We start from the raw sequence: 16,502 nt of genomic DNA, 5'->3' as shown, positions 1-16,502 counted from the left end.
AGGATCAATATCGGTAATGATACTGGCCCTTTATTTACTTGGTATTGCATCAATAGTAATTTCCGCAGTATCACAACACTAATATACTCTACTATATAACAATTTATCCATCAGTTTTCTCATTACTTTCGGTCAGCTTGCAGATGGCGTATCCCTGCTTTATCTACTTTTTCTATTTACACCATTAGTACTACCGGTCAGTGATTCCAACGATTTAGCCGTTACTTCAAGCTAGCTGCCAGAACCATTAAGCCAACTTTAAGCTGTTTCAGTCTTTTAACTTTTATTTAACGTTATTACTGACAATATAATTAAACTTTAGAATACGTCAACAATTTATAAACAATTTAAAAGCAAATTTATGATTTACTATACCATTTTAAGCTAATTATTGTAACAGTTTATTCTTGTGTATTTGTAAGCTATTTCAGCTTCTTATGTGTTACATTAAGCTAGTCCAAACAGCTATACTGCTCTGGTACTCTCCATAGCAACAATAGACGACAGGGAGGGGGGAAAAAAGAAAGAGGTTTTTCACACCGACGTTTATTGAATATGCTCGATGTGTAGCTCTCCCAGCACACCTACGTGACTGAAACTTGTCCCTGCTCCGTTGCACAGGTGCTCCACATATATCCAGAGCGCTCTCCGCCCTCTCCGCCACCACAAACTGCGCTCATTCGCTCTCCCCAACAGCCCGGATGTAGCGCACAGGACCGCACAGTCCTCCACTTTAGTGATAATAACATGGCGCTGGCAGACACATAACGGTGCCCACCACATTGATAATACCCCCACTAACAGGCTAAAATAAGCTACGGGACATGTGAGCTCTTCCACCCCGGGAAAAGCAGGTAAGTGCGGTGCGTTTTATTCGATAGAGCCATTTTGACGACGTGATTTGGTAAGGGGGAAAAATGTGGCTGTTGATGCTTCTTGCAGGGGGGCAAAAAGCCTCTATAAATGCATCTCCGAGGGTTTTGTGTGTCTAGCCCCCTGTCCGTGGGTTTAATGCTTCATAAACAAAGCAGTGCCATTCGGGGCTTGTTCACGTAGCTGCTTACGATGCATCGTGCAGAAATAAATCTGTCATTTTGTAGTGCATGTGTTGTCATGGCTGTCAGGCTCTCTCGAGCGTCGACCGCTGTCCTTGGTATTGAACTGGGTGGGCATCACATTTCTGTATGTTGCAAGTAGATTTTGAGGGCCTGTGTAATGTTTTCTTAAATTATGTCACTGTTGCTTACCAGAACCACTGCTATCACTGGCTGGAGGTCGAAGAAAGAGAAGAGGGGAATCGTTGTAATGGATCTGGAGGCTCACAGTGTGCGTGTATGGTGCTCATTGGCGAGTTTAGCCTAGTAGGCTCTCGTGCTGCTATATTTCTTTATTAGTATTATTATCAGTATTATTATTACCACGACAGCGTCGCTTTTATTGTAGCACTACGCCACATCTACTCCGGAGTGTGACAGTGATGATGACAGTGCAAGACAGTTTTATTGCACTGCCCGTGTTTTCCTTCTTGCAGCTAGAGTTTGAGTGTGCTCCGGCCAATGTAGGCCAGGTAAGGGCAGGAACAGATGGCTTGTTTTCAAGTTCAGTGTGGCTCTCGGATTAGATGGTGTAGACGAAAATTAAAAGTGGTGGCTAGGCTGAGCAAGGGTTCCCCTCCTAAGCTCATAATCACCCTAATAGCGACACTCTATTAATAGAGGCAATAATAACATGTTTTCTAATGCAGTCAAGAGGACTGTATTTTATCCCAAAACACGGGATATACGCTGAAGAATGCAGTCTGCAGAATATTTTATTCTGGCAGGGGATATACAAGGACTAATAGCCCAATAGACATAGCTAACAATAAATAGCATGATAGGATAGAACAGGATAGGACCAACCAATCATTTGTAGAATGATTATTCTTATAAAAGCAAGCCGGACACAAACAGTTAGTCAATTAATGGAATAATTCAACCAAAAATGTAATCCGCAGCTATTTTATTCATCATTTGAGGTCTTTATGCCAGCATAATGACAGATATTTACTGCAATACACATTTCCTGCTTTCCCTGCCTCTGTATGATAACAGAATATGTTTTGGACTTTAGATTGCAGGTAAGACAGTACAAGGCATTAGAGGTGAGGTGTGAGAAAATTGTTAAATACTGCAATGAAAACATGACTTGCAAAGCCGATATCAAAGTCTGCTTAGTAGACGTACAGCTCCCGACTTCCTGCTTTAATAGGTACAGTGCTAGCATAGATACAGCGTATAGCAACTCAGCAATGAGAATAAATACATTATTTTAAACATGCTTTTTGTAATACGGGTCACACTTTTGCACGCTACTCGTGTGAATCAAAGATAACCTTTTGCAACGCATATGTTGCTTTGATAGTTACATATGTTGACGTCTTAAACATCTGGTATTCACTTACAGTGGCAGGAGAGTACCTTTTAGGGCTGGCCCTACAATGTGTAATAGACACCCACCCCACCCACCCACCCCCCCAAAGGGAAAAACATTCATGTCTGTATAACAGATTGTGTTAACATAAAATATAACTTGAAGTTATTCTGTATTCTGTAGAAAACTGTGCTGATTAAACTGAGCACTAAACCATGCCACAATATTCTTGTAATAATCGTATTGTTACAAGTGAGTACAGAGGGATTAGTTTACAGTAAAACCGTTGGTTATCAATCACAAGATCTGTGTCCGCAGCAAGCAGCAACCTTCAGGGCTGAAGAATGAAGCAGATGCTGAAGTGCCAAAAACTGCAATTCCTCTAGTGACCACTTGAGGCTGACTCCAGAAGAGAGTCAATTTCCACTCACTCGCATGTTAAAATTGTCAACTTTACACCATCAAGACGCACGTTACAGCTTGATACAGATAGTTTGGCCTATATGGATACTACAACTGTGTCCTCAGATAATTATTTTATAAGTGAACAATGGAAAACTGGATTGGCACGTGTCAAGATCAAAGACATGAACATGGGCATAGCTCCTAGGTTGCAAAAATTAAGCCAATGTGAAAGTGCACCAGAGTGTGATAGCTGTGTTTGCAAATCAACTTCTGGTCCTGTGAAAGTCTACAGGAAAATGACTTTGCCTTGACTTCTGTAAACACTTTCCTGGTCATACTATGTTAAAAAAATAGGATTATGAAACCAAACGCTCTCTGGCTAATGAGTTATCACTCACAAGGCTTTAGCCATTGTGCATGCGGTTTCAGAGTCAGACTCAAACTTCCTTATTATATCAGGTTTCTTAAAACTGAGATGATGATGATGGTGGAAACTCTTATCTCGAGGCTTCAAAATGGGACTTTACAAACCATTGGGTGATGTCATTGTAGCTACGTCCAGGCATCACTTAGATTAAAGGGAGTTCGTACACCGGGTGGTGCTTTAGGTACCTTTCAGATGACTGTTTAGTTGATTCATAACATAGTTTGCCATGTTTAACAGCCTGCCCAATAAGTTTGCCCTTCAGTTTAGTTAAATATGATTCTAGCATTCTATTAGTCAGTTACTTTGCACTCATTAACACATATTTGTTTCTATGCATTACACCTGTACTTAATGCAGCTTGTTAACTAAGTTTGCAAGTGTTAGCCGATAACTTCACCGACAACTCCACCGTCTCGTCCATATATGCCAACTTCTAGCTCCAACAAACTAACATGGCAACTGTAAAAGTATTGACGATTCAAAATGTAAAGCCCAGAAACCCAGTGGGTGATGTCATGGTTGCTCCATCCATCTTTTATGCAGCCTGTGATCCACAGAAAACTTTTTTTTTGTGCTCTAAGCACCACTGACCTCATTTTCGGTGTGCTTCTCTGAAGCACTTGCTGTTGCTAGGTAAAGTGTTGACATCTTAAGTCCCACCATATCTAGGTTTTCACTGGAAATGATATTGACGAGCACAGCGAGATTCCAAGCCTGAGCTTCTTCTTTTTTATAAAATTATGAACACAGTTTATGCGCTAACTTCGCTGTCTGATCTTTGAGAACTGTCACTTCTCAGAGTCACAGGATTTACATATAAAACACTACCAGGAGCACTCTAGTAGTGCAGAATTTCAGCAGTGTACAAGTGAGGTCTAACAAATGAATAGTAGAAGTTGATGCAACAAGATGCCAAGATATTTTGACATACGTGGATCTAGATCCAAAAGGATTCCGTCTTCTTAATCCTTCTTTCCCTCTGTTTTTTTATTTTACTGCACGATTTCTTTGTCTCCAAAGTAGAGCTGAAGTAACACTGATGATATCATTATGTTCTTGAACTTGATAAAAACTCCAAAGCCAAAAACAGATCTGTCCTCTGTGTGAGCATCCTGACCTCCATGTGTGAAATAGTTGTAGTGCACCTTTAAATATCTAATTTTCCACCCCCCTTGTCCCAATCACGCGTCGATGTGAGATTAAGGGTGCTCGTCTTTTAGAGATAATAGGGTGTGTTGCTTCGGATCGGAAGACACTACGAAGCTGAGTCAATGTGTTGGTTCATGTATGCTTGCTTGCACACTCCCTGGTTATCCACTCTGTAATGTATTCAGTGCCAGCGCTGAGCACAACAGCTTTACATAATGATCAAAGCTTAAGGGATGCCAGAGCATGGCTTCAGCCTTCAGTAATAATAATAATAACCTTTTGAAGTTATCACAATCCCACAACCTCCTTCCCCTCATACTCTGCCTCTGTCTCTCTCACACACACACCCACACACACTTGCACGGACCCACTTGAAGGTCCTCTTCTGTTTAATGTTTCTGGATACAGGGTGAGCATTTAAAAGAGGATAGCGATAATGAACACATGACTAACTATTTTAGTCCCTATGGCTGTGCACTAGACTGCTCTTGCTGTCTATGAGGAGGCAGCTTTCGTTCTTCACACAAACTCACAATTATGTAAGAGTGCATGGCGTGGTGGATTGAATAGTGTTGCCAGAAAAAAACAATCTCACACTCCCTTTGCTATGCACACTCAAGTGTGCGTTGGTTGTTGGTACTGCTTCCTCATTCCTTAAAGCTTGACCTCACGTTTCACCGGCCACAATCTCCATTTCTCTGTTGGTGGCTAAATAGCATTTGAAATTCAAGGGTGGGAATGTGTTATCTGTAATTGAACTGTCTGATTCAGCCTTCTATTTATACGGAAACCTCTTGAAGACTCATTGGCTGTTTTAACAAAGTGTCTGGCAGACTTCTGCTGGTCGATCTTGCTAATCAAGAAGCCGAGTCAGGAAGCAGGCAAACAAGGTCTGCATAGAGACGAGATATGAAGAGAGAGAAGAGAGGACTACAGAGCGGGAGATAGAAGCTGGAATAGATGAAACAATGGAGGAACAAAGATGGGAAGAGGACGAAAGAAGACAGGCCTTGTAACCATAGGTAAGGTGAGACTAGTGTAGAGAGACCCAGAGGTGGTTGTGAAGCAGGAAGTGAGGATAAAAAGACAACACACATGGGTAAATTATTGGAATTAAAAGGGGATTTTAATGAAAAAGAGTCAAGGATGAAAATCAGGAAAAGGAAAATGAGGGCTGAAGGCCCAGTGACTATGCAGTGGGTGAAAAGCTATTGAAGGAGTATCTGTCTTTCTTTTATTGTCAGGGGTCTGGCGATCCCTTCGGTCTGTCGCTTCTGTTCATTTCAGCTGCGACCGAGCAGTCTGTCTGAATGCCAAACTCATCTTCAGATGTCAGCACTTTTGTCCCAGGTTATTGCATTTTGCTGTTTTGGTCCCAGGATTAAAAAAAGGCTTCCCTTGTGTTTTCTGCATGGCCTGGTATGTCAGTAACAGAATGAGGTGTGTGTGTGTGTCTGTCTGCAAGAGTGGGAAGACAGAAGGAGAGATTGAGTGTATTTAAGAGACATCCTGACAGAGGAGAGATAACCATGAACAATTGAGAGTGATAGAAAGAAAATGTGTAGGTGATGGTGTGTGTGTGTGGGTGTGGGCTTCATGTTTGTTGCCTTTTAAGGATTAAAGAATTAAGTGATTCCACTGTGCCGTACTTTACATGTCACAAATGAAAATAAATGGTACAGATGTTTTTGTCATGACTTTATAATGTAATGAAGCCATCCACTTTGCACACAGGGCTGAAATGATGAGTATCAGTGATATGTTACATTTTCCAATGAGCAACCGAATGTCCGTGCATCCATTCTCTTCCTCTTACCCAAGTCAAGGTCGCAGTGGGTGGTGCCAATCTCAGCTGCCATAGTTGGCGGGGTACACCCTGCGCAGTCGCCAGTCTGTCGCAGGGCTAACACAGAAAAACAGACAACCAATCACTACGGACAATTTAGGATCATCAGTTAACCTAACCCCACTGACTGCATGTCTTTGGATTGGTAGTAGTTGGAGTAGCCGGAGAGAACGCACACAGACACGGAGAGAACAGGCAAGCTCCACACAGAAATGACCCGGCAAGAAAAGCATGGTGGATTTGAACACCATTTTAACCGCCAGGCAACTGCACATGTAAATTCTCGCTTGTTGTGGTAATGAATGCAAAATCCACTATTTGGGATTATTTCTGTCTTAAACTAGACAATATGAGCAAGCAATCAGGTGAAGGTCTGCAGCCTTTAAATGAAGATGTGATTTTATTTTTTTAATGCTCTACTAGCAACATGCTGCTAGTTTAGCTAGCATGGGCCCTGAGGTGGCTTGATAGCTGACAAACTTCTTGTATTAGGAATAGAGACTTTGTTCTTTGTTTTCCAGGACTTAACATCAACCATACTGTTACAGGTTTTGACAGCACTACACTGAGTATTCATGCATGATAAGAAGCTCCTCTCTAGCTCAAGGAATGCCACCACCTTCTAGTGCTGATTGTGTCTTACAAGTCGATCAACTTGTCCAGAAGCAAGCAACAATGGACTCAGCCAGTAGACGCCATATATTCACTCAGTTGCCCAACCCTATGGACATGCATATAATCTGCTGGTATCTAGCATTCAGAAACAAACTGTGAAAAGGATGCACGCCATGAATCTAAACTACTGTGCTGACGCTCATAAAGCTGTGTAATTTCTTTGTCCTGAACCCACACACACACATACATGCATACACACATAGACACACAAAGAAAGAGTTAACCTAGATACTCACATAGCATTACAAGTAGAAGGAAGACAGTCAAACATAACCTACATCCTCTACAGTTTTCTCAGTCTAACTTGTCTGCGCTCATTGAGCCTGTTCTACTTCTTTCCCAATTTGTCTCTTGTCCAAAGCTGGAAAGGCCTGACTGGCATTGTGCTGATAGTGTGTGTGTGTGTTGGTGATGGGGTTAAGGCATCAGAGGGCACTGTAGAAGGGGCCAAGTGAAGCTTGAATACCCAGCGATGCCCTCAGGCTGCATGAATGCTGCATCTGCCTCTACTGCTGCCCAGCACAGAGCTCTGTCACCCACCCTCCAGGCTTGGGGACTTGCACTATTTCTGTGGATGTGTGCGGGCGTGTGTCTGTGTTAACGTGCTTCAGCTTTCCTGTCGGCCGAATTGGTTGATACTGCATTGTTCAAGTGTGCTGCTGAAGCCTAACTCTTTTACAGAACTGCATGTTTAAAAGTATTGTCTCCGTCTGAGTGTGTGTGAGTATGTACCAGTAAAGCGCTGTAAGCCTGAGGTCAGTTTAATCACTGTTAAAGTGATACCTGTTTAGAATGACTGGACTTGAGGAGCCAATTGCTGTCTGCTGCCTTCACCCAAAGTACTTTTTAAAACCTGTGCTTTATGACCGTGAATAGGCTAGATTTTCCTCACCTCTTGTCACTTGATTTTATATATTTTGAATAAGGAAAAGCCCATTGTTGCCCTTTTCGCTTCTGGCATAATTCACATACAACATTTTAAAGTGAATTTTTCATCATTGGTGTTGTATGGTAGCATATATTCGTCATACTTTTAGGTCACCAGCAACAGTCTCGATGTATTTGTGATCTTGCTCTGATCAACAGAGCAAATAAGCACCTCATGATGCTAAAACACTTCTTCTAAGGACTTTGTTCCAGAAATCAGCAAAATCAAATTATTCTGAAAGTGGATTTTCAGCCTTTACAGGAAATCGAAGCGACAAACGGCTTCGCACTGGGAGTTACGCTGCAATTTCAAATCCAGTTTCACTACATTGTTACAAGCCCAATTAAAAACTGAAGGTAGCAAAGCAAACCATCACAAAAACAACCTGCAGCAGCAGCAGTGGTGGCAGCAGCAGTTGGTCTTATCCACTCTTAAATGCCGTTGGCAGTCATTTGCATGCTTTGTCTTTGAGATCTCTCTGTAATTACTTACTTCTTTTATTACTCCGGGCAGTCTTTTCAAGCTATCTGGAATACTGGGGGCTTGCAGATGCGTCCCAGACTTCTACAAAGCATGTTGACAGTGCCGTAGCACCTCGTTTCATTTGAAGTGTAAAACAGGCCTTTTGCTCAGTTCTGTGGCCAAACGCAGCACAGCGACAAAGACTATGACAAACATCACTTGGCTGAAATTTATGATGTTGTTGTTGGAACAAGTGATGGTTGTCATAGTTTATGATGTTTCAATATAGACAGATTGGCAGCTAAGTTATTACATGGAGCTCATAAGTTTTTTCTGCATATTTGTAGCACCAGTTTAGGAACGAAACAGCGAGTTATGTCTCTCCTCTGGGTGTATTGTGACGGATCTTTGACTTTGAAATGGTAGTGCAACTGTAGACACACTCATCTGATTTCATCCTACTCAGTGATCACAGAGGAATAAGGAAGGAAGGGAAAAGGAAGACGCGAAGGGAAGAAACAGAAAAAGTATCCTGAAGGGATCCTCGGAGTCGCTCAGTGCTCTCCATCAAGTTGCCAGTCAGTATAGCTTTCATAACAGTTGTGAGCAAGCTCTCGCTGTTTTGTTCTGTGATTTGAGATCAGTCAGGTGGAATTTCATCAAAGCAGACTTGAATAAGGACATTCATTATGGCTCAGCTTGATTCATTACCATCGCCCAGCTCCCACACCCCCATGGGGGGACTTCAAAAGAAACGGAGAGGTTGAAGATGCAGGCTTCTATCGCATCGAGGCTTACATCATAGCATACTGTATCCACCATCTGGGACATAATTATTAGACGATGTGTAAAAGTGGCTCGATTTGACCGTTGTGCGTTTGAACTGATTCAATCAAACCAGTTTGTATTACAGTTAATGAATGTAATGGCTACAGATACATGTTGTGTTAAAAGGCTGGAGCTAAAGCCAGATGATGTTACGTACAAAGTGATGGAAAGAAACGGCACTGTCCTTGTGTTGAAGTAGAAAAAAGTTAGTAGGAAGGGCTGAAACGAAATGAAAATGCATTGCAGCTTAAGAAACACCAGCTAATAGAGAAATGCTACAAAAGCACAGAAAACACAATGGAAGCTGAATATACAATGTAATTGAAACAGGGAAAACAAACCCACAAAGCTCACCAAAAATCCAACTCTAATACCCTCACAAAACAGAATGGGAGTGTTTTTGGGGACAAGCTAACAAGCTAACAGTAAAAGGCTAATAGCAAGCATGTATCTACAGTGTTACATGGATCACACCTTACCTTACATCTTTTTCTCCGTCGTGTCTTTTGAACCCTGAATGATGAAATATTTGCTTGAAAATTAAACGTGTCTCTGTTCTGTCACATTATGTCTCCCTTAAAAACAGTTTCTCGGTGTTTTGTGTGCTTCTCCTGCGATTTTCCTTTTACTGATGTTTTCTTAAGCTGCGGTGCATTTGAACTCTCAGGGCCCCCGTAGACACTGGATTAAACAATAAAAAGATAAATGAGTAAATATATTTAGATTCTCTTAGGTGGTTTTGTATTCCTTCATTAATTTGCTTGGAGTCATTTAAAATACTTGGTTATTTATTGTGGACGCTTTTAATTCTAGCATCCAAGGAAAGAGACTTTTATTAAGAGGAGCACCAGATGGGTTTGGCAAACCCAACGATATCTCGGATACCGAGTTTGGTGGGCTGCTGTGCAAAGAGCAGCAAGGCCAGTGTTAGCCTAAACTCTGATAGCAGTTGGGAAACTCACACTACACAGTGGATGTGCTTGACTGGGTGTTTGCTTGACTGGGTGTTTCAATGATTGGATTTAGGAACGGGTCAGAAGGATTAACAATTGTTAATGTTCAACATCAAACCATAGTTAGTCAAAGCCATTGCTAGATCTGGATGGTGACATAACATACATCTCCTATTGACAAACAGCTGCTCAGAATCCCATTTGTTCTGACCAAACAAGTAAAATCCATTCAGTCAGCGTTACAGAAGACGAATAGCATCCTGTTGTTAAGATAATTATACAGAATAGATTACGCTCTGATTGGGCATATTCAATTGACAATGATTTATATTAGGTAAGACAGTCCAATCTATCCTAGCATTTGGTTTGTGGCTCTATAAAAATTGACTCCATTCCATTCCCAGAGTCAGTTTGGTCAGATTGTGCAATTGAAAACACAAACAGACATGTTTAATGAACTGTGTTAAAGAAGTATCAGTGCTGATATTGTGGTTAGACGATACACTGGCTTGTGGGGATCTTTTGCTTTTTGTTGTTTAAATTCTGATCTCCTTTGACTGTAAAGAATGTTGTTTCCAACCCTTCACCAGTCAAAAGCAGCAATCTGGACCTAAATTTAGCACTGCTTGGAAACTTGACCATCACACAGATTAGCATCGGAGATGTGATGTCTTAACACGGCCTTCAGCCGGGACACAACACAACTTCGGGCATAAAAAAGGCGGTAGTTAAAGAGAAATTTTTTTGTATATGTGTGTGTATCTGTGGGTTTGTCAGTAGGTATACTGCTAGTGAGTACTGCATGAAAGTATACATAGACACTTGAGATCACATATTGTTTGTATGTATATGTACTTGCATGCTTATTCATTTTACTGGGCAGATACACACACACACACACAGACACACAAGTACGTCCTTTAAGGCGGGCGGCTAATGACGTAGTGTAAGACAGAGAACACAGATGCACCAGCTGAATAGATTAAAGCATTCATCCAGTGACACAGCTGTGCTCTCTTTGATGCCTGGGCATGAAACTGCAGGAAATTGCAACAAAAGAGGGATGCAGTCTTAGCTGATATTAAAAAAAAGAGATCCAGTCTAAAGCGTACAGCAGTAGCATGTTAACACACTCTGTCCCTCTCTCTCTGTCTGTCTTAGAGTCAGCATCAGCCGTATTGGCATATTGGCAAATAACATGACATTTACCTTTGGCAGTAGCTAAATGTTTAAAGACGTGAGTGTGATGAAGCGTTCAAAGGCTTTAATCAGTGGTTTCTTTTAATCATGATATATTTGTTTTCCTGACACGAAATAATCAAAGAGAACTAAAATATCAGTACCAGCTTCGGCGATCAGTCAGATTGTTATTTTAAATATTGGTGTTGGTCAAAATTTCACAGTATGCACGAGGAAGCAGCTAGTCTGCAACCACGTGCATTTGGGCTGAGGTTTTTTTTTCAGTTTGTAGCTGGGTGAAATGTTGCTATCTGTTAATCTACGGAGAGACAAATTGCACAGCATATAGACTTATTAGCTGTATTCCATGGGGGTTTATTGTGCACCTGCTTGCAGGACTTTTATTTTGGAGGAGCTCCAGCATCCTCGCATGGTTGTGGTTATAACGCATTCAGAACCCTGCCAGAGCGGCACTAAGTGAGCAAGCCGCAGGCTTCGTTTAAACTCCCGGTGTGTTTAGAAAGACCACTCCTTAAGTCGACCGTGAGACGCAGAAAGAAGCGGAGGAGAAAGTCGTACGCCGCTGAAATATAAATGGGCTGCACATCTTTGTTTCACTGCAACAGAGCAAACAAAATGGTCCATCCCTCTGAGGGCAACAGTTAAGGCCAGATTTCTAACTAGATAACAAAGAGATCACGTAGTGATAAAGTGATTATGCCCGAGTTTGTTTGGGAGGATTAGCCAGTTGTTTTTGTTGCCCGTGTGGTCGCATGCCACATGTACTAGCATATACAGTGAAACCACGGAAAGTAGGTCCTTCACGTAGGTCTGCTGTCTCTGCTGTTTTGTAATGTTCCAGGAGAAAAGGCAGTATTACTGATTGTGCAGTTATTCAGCACGCTACAATGCATTATGAATTATTTGGCTTTGTTTCCTCCCTGTTGTTCTATTATCCTTCTAGCTAAGCCTCTTCATTTCATCTGCCCTGGACGACTGTGCCACTGTGCATTTCTCTCTCTGTAATTTATCCATCTGCAGAAACAGATCATGTGTATTTGTGTGTGTGTATGTGGGTGTGTGTTCAGTCAGTAATAGGAAACGTTGTGTTTAAGGGTGATGATTACTCTGGCCCTTGTGGTTTACAAGTAGACAAGGTAATGATGGCTGTTACTTTCTCAGCTATCTCCAGTCAATCCTCCTGAAGTGAGTTAGTGTGTGTCTGAGAGAGAGAGCATTTGTGTGCTGAATAGTAGGAAATGACTCTGAAAGCTTGGGGGTATTGCTTCTCATTTTCATGAGCAACATCATTTCTGAATGACAATGAATCACGAGGTCCACCGATCAGCTGTTGCGGTCTACTCATTTCTAACTCAGAGATGACAAAAGTCACTTGCTGATGTTTATCACGGGCTGTGAGCAGGTTTAGTCTGTAAGTGCTGGCCTTGAACTTGTTTAAAACACTGTCTCTGGCTGCCCTTTAAATGCCTCGGTGGCATCCAGCCTGTAGCATCACAAACTACTGGAAAAAGCGATGCTTTGTTAATTGAGGTGCCACTTCATTTCTTTTATTTTGGCAGCTATGAAAAGAAATAATAAATTCACTACCCTCCACATCCTTTGAACACTGTTTCAAAATAATCTCTGTCCAGGGAGCATTTTAGTGGACTGAATATAAAAATGGACATTGCTGCCGTGGCATGATCCCCCAAATAGCCAGGTTTTCTTTGCATTTGCTGGCTTGACAAAACCCCAAACCCCACTCAGACAGATATCACAAAGGTGGTTTTCAAATTTCTTTGTTAACCCAGGCTTTCTGCATCACGCTGTATGCACGCTTAGATAGAAAGGGGCATTTGACACATCTTTTTCTGCACAAAAATGGATTGAATGAGCACTTCAGTTTGAGATATTATCAGAGGAAAAGGTTGCACAGATGTATAAAGAACATGAAAACCTCAGCATAGCAATAAAATGCCACACTGTTTGCTGTAAATAAAGCAAACAGTGAGGTTAATGCTGCATGATCAACAGAAGCATGCTGAGGAAAAAAAAAAAGGTTATGTTGATTTAGGCTTATCAGCACATTGGTACCAAGCATAAAAGCATTTACATATTTTCTGAATCACCAACTGAATGCATGCAAATTCCAGGGACAACAGTATGCATATAGTTTTTGGTGGTGTAACTTTACTACTGCGCTTTGGAGCCCAGTGTTTGTAAGGCACAGCTCAACGGGTAAAATATATTCCTGCAATTTATTTGACCATTATTGGAGAAGATGTGTGTCAATATGTGTGTGTCTGAAGCATGTATGTGGAGTTTTATAGTTTTTATTTTGAACTATGTAACAAGAAATTTGTATTTTTTTGTCATCTACTATCCTGCTTATGCAAAACATCTCTGTGCATTGTGTTGTTAGTCTGATTTAAAAGAGAGGCTGCGGAGCAGAACCGTTTATTTAACTGATACCTTAAATGTTTAAACTAATTATTAAGATGGAAATGAGTGAGACATTTGTAGAAAAGAGAAAGAAGGAAACCAAAATAGAGATGGAGGGAAGATAAGCTTGGTTTAGCTATGTGAGCTCTGAGATTCAGACCACACCCAGTCTCACTTGACTTGCACATCTGATTGTCACAGGCTGTGACAGTATTATCTGCTCTGACTTCTGCCTCCTAGGATACAATGATTAAAGCTGTGGAAAATAGATCAAGAGCAACCAAGGAACTATAGAACAAGATTTGGCCTTTTACCCTGAGTACCATTAGGAGAGGTTTAGAGCAGCTAAGGGATGCCATCAACCCAAAATAAGAGCTTTATAGCATCATTTTGAATTTCTTGCGTGTTAAGACAAAGCCATGTACTAAATGTAATCTGCATTTAGCCTTTTATTTTTTGCTTCTGATCCTTTAAAACTTGCAAACTATAACAAAGCGAGATGCAGAGTCCACAAACATTTCAGACATCTCATTCCTGCTTTTGGTTAGTATCTTGTGACCCATTTGATTCATCTCGGTATCTCTTAGGTGGACCTCGGCCACCTAAGGGAACCGTCAGTACTCAGCTGTGAAGCTGCATGGCGGTACTACTGGAGAGAAACACTGGTTATATGGGGCGTGCATATCTGTACCTTTTCCATGGGTCTTAGGCCTGAGAACAGACACACGCACATATTTCTGTGCGCTCTCACATATCGACACACAGTGGCACTAATCCCGGCCGTTATCAGTAAGCATCAGCGTGTGAAGTCATGTGGACTGGTATGAGTCTGTGGCTGAGCCTCAAACACTGCGCTGCTGAGATCCGCTGATGAGAACATCTCCGCTGGACTCATGTCACACCCCGACCCACCACTGCCTGGGGGCCCACATTAGCTCAGAGGCTGTTTGGTGGAGAGGAAAGGCAAGCTATATTTAGCATTACATGTAGTCAAGAACTGCTGTATTCAGGACACCAGTCAAAAGTCAGATGTAGTCAAAATGGTCAACTTTTGCAGTGTCGTTTTGCTGCTGCATTGTTGTTTTTATTACAGTTTTACCCTCCAGAATACAAAGAGTTACTCTGTTTGCTCTAGAGACTCTAGCTTGAGAACAGATTTAGTTAATCCTCAAATGTTTGTTTTAGCTGTTGAACTACTGAACCCGAGTTCACTGAATATCTCTGTATCGATTTTTATTATTTTTATAACCACGTAGCGGTCAAGGATTTGCCCCGTGCTGCATTAGTTTAGTCTTTCCGAGTGGGTTTAGTGTTTAATTATTCATCACGGGACATAATAGATCAAACTGAAATGATTGTCTCTGTCATGTCGGTCAGCATTTGTTTGGTTTTCTGGAACATGATTTACTTTTTCTGCTCCACTACACACTGTCAGCGTGGCCCTGTCACCATTTGCATGCAGGTCCTTTCAGGGTTTGAACTCTGGCCTCTTTGTTGTGAGGGCATCCTGTACCAGTGCATGTGGAAGTGAAAGTGCATTAGCAGAAAATTCAGGAGACAAAGAATTTGAGTTGCAGGTGTTTCTCAGTGTTAGTGTTTTTCTTGGCTCATGCTCAGGAATTAAAGTGGGAAGGAATCCATAACTGTTCCAGGACTGTCATTTAATAAGGAATTCAGTCTGACAGGCAGTTTAATGTAAAATAATAGGTTCATTTCTCACATGCTACAGCCTGGCATTGCCTTCACCTGATGCCACGGAGATACTCACTTAACATATCAGAGAGTAATGTCACCTGACAGTCCACCTTCACACTCTACGGACATCCTTTGTTTCCTTCCTTCTCACTGTCAAGGGTGCAAATGTCAGTGAAGCTGTGGGCGGGGGAACTTTAGCATTTGGCTAGTGCTACAAAGGGGCACAAGCCTAAACTTTGTTTGTAGAGTCAGGTGTCTTCAAATGTTTCAAGCAGCTTAATAGATACCACCAAAAATGCAAATTGTTTCTGCACAGTTTGACAAAACACGTGTCCTGCTAGGAAAAAGTAGAAAAAGCCTTCCAACGTGTGATGCCATCACTCTCAGAGGTGATGCCGCTGACTCCATGTAGGATTGTAAGTTTTTTCTTTTCATCTTTTTATAGAAATATCACTCTCCAGAGAAATTTAGAAGAGGCAGAATATCTTCCTTGTTTTCTTTCCCACACATCATGCACGGACTCCATTTGAAACAACTCAGAAAGAATTTCAGAACTTTAAGACCACGCACTCGGGGGATGTGAAACAAACACAATTTTGGCTACTTCCGAGCACAGTAAAAGTTACATTTCTTTCATAAATATGGGAAAAATAGTCAGTTAAACCAGAGTAAATAACATTTTAAAGGGCTCTTTAAGGACCTACGCTTATCCCAGTGTTTCTTTTTCTGTTTAGCCCTACTGCCAGTGGCATATTTCTCTTTGGAAAAACCTAAAGTGTGGTGGGATTTTCTAGCTGCTGCAGTAATATTGGATATAGAGATATCTATCCTGCTTTCATTCTGCTAACATGTAGAATGTGGTTGATTTAAAACAGTCAAAGCCATTTTATATATATAATATAACTATGCTCTAAACAGGCTAGAATTGCTGTGGTAATATAGACAGTGGTAATCTAGGTCAACAGGTTCACCCCTTCCATTTACCATCTGCAGCTAAAGACAAGTGGTGTGGAAGAGAAGATAGTTATACGCAGCTACTGGTTGTAGAAGTGGAGAGAGAAGAAATGATCTGTCCACAGTCTGTAGTGGTGGCCTGATCAA

The 16,502-nt window shown here is 41.5% G+C and overlaps 1 protein-coding gene across 1 annotated transcript in view; it reads left to right on the top strand.

Annotated features, from left to right (window-relative positions):
- The first annotated feature begins 706 nt into the window (after window positions 1–706).
- The window catches only part of pak5 (p21 protein (Cdc42/Rac)-activated kinase 5), a 70,814-nt gene continuing 55,018 nt past the window's right edge, over window positions 707–16,502 (top strand). The window contains exon 1 of the mRNA XM_063494927.1: window positions 707–854. The gene's annotated coding sequence lies outside the window, so the exon portion shown is untranslated. The remainder of the gene's footprint in view (window positions 855–16,502) is intronic.

Source organism: Pelmatolapia mariae, linkage group LG15 (genome assembly GCF_036321145.2).
Source record: "Pelmatolapia mariae isolate MD_Pm_ZW linkage group LG15, Pm_UMD_F_2, whole genome shotgun sequence".
NCBI classification, from domain to species: Eukaryota; Metazoa; Chordata; class Actinopteri; order Cichliformes; family Cichlidae; genus Pelmatolapia; species Pelmatolapia mariae.
Note: the sequence above shows the minus strand (reverse complement) of the source record. Positions and strands in the feature narration are given on the sequence as shown.